The sequence below is a fragment of the Phalaenopsis equestris genome, unplaced genomic scaffold, assembly GCF_001263595.1.
Source record: "Phalaenopsis equestris unplaced genomic scaffold, ASM126359v1 Scaffold231930, whole genome shotgun sequence".
In the NCBI taxonomy this organism is placed as follows: domain Eukaryota; kingdom Viridiplantae; phylum Streptophyta; class Magnoliopsida; order Asparagales; family Orchidaceae; genus Phalaenopsis; species Phalaenopsis equestris.
This window is the reverse complement of record NW_018249899.1, coordinates 1-1,136: the sequence shown is the minus strand read 5'-3', so window position 1 is coordinate 1,136 and position 1,136 is coordinate 1.

Sequence of the window (1,136 nt, the reverse complement as noted above, 5' to 3'; positions counted from 1 at the left end):
GTTACCCACTTGTGATGCGCCCACTCATTCCGTGAGCTAAGGAAAATTTTGGGGCTTCCTTTTCAGCGATAAAGATGAATTTGTCCTACGTTTATAAAGGGAGATCTGAGGCGCACCCCCATCGATTCTCACCTTATTTGAGGACAGAATTTGATCGCCCTACTTTGGCGAATACCATGTGGGTTAGGCAAATTCTTGTCACCATGTCTTTTGGTATCCCGACGCTGCGTGTAGAACGAGTTTCTACATTTGACGGCGAGGGGTTTAATTGCCTTTGCTCTGAAGAGTGCTTATTTTACCTCTTTTGTTTATTAAGCAAAGCTATATCGGATGTTCTATACTCCAATTGGGGCACACCCCCAAAATCTCTTTATTGATGACATGTTGTATTGATTATACCACATTGCTAGTCTTCATCGATCTATGTTTAGCTGGGATACACACCTCCCAGGCTATTTGAGAGTGTCTCACTCTATTTGGCTATGTTTGCCTTTTGGCTATGCTCTTGATGAGTGTATTTTTTTGCTTAGACCAATCTACATGTATAAACATCTGATTTAGTCAGTTACTCTGAACCTGACTAGGATTTGGTGTCTCACCTATCCAGAACCTTATTAACTTTTTAGTCTCGTTTTGGTGAAAGAGCACCTTTTCGAGGTTGATCCACCTCTCCCATATCCAACTCCATAAATATGTTTTGTTTGACTTGGTTGATTCTTATCACCTTGTTAGTAGTCATGTTGAATTGATTAGACACTTTGCATCTATATATCAGTTCATGACTCGTTGTGATACTTCAATATCCAACTCTACCGGTTAGACCTCTCTACTTATCTAACCGAGATACCTCTATATTTTTGTATGCTCCGACTCCAATTTTTGGAGGTCGTTGAGATGGTTCCAAAAGGAATCTCACCCCTTAGTTGATCTTGTCTTGGGTTTGCCTTTGATGATTCTTGAGGTTGAATCTAGGATAGATCCTAAGGCTAAGCATGAACCAGACCATGTATGCACCTTCTTAGGATTTGTAAATACTCATGGTTTGGGGGGGATTTGAACTAAGTCATGATGACTGAATCCTTTCCTTTAATAAACTTTCAACTAAGTCCTGAGAACACCTCAGAATGACTTGATGG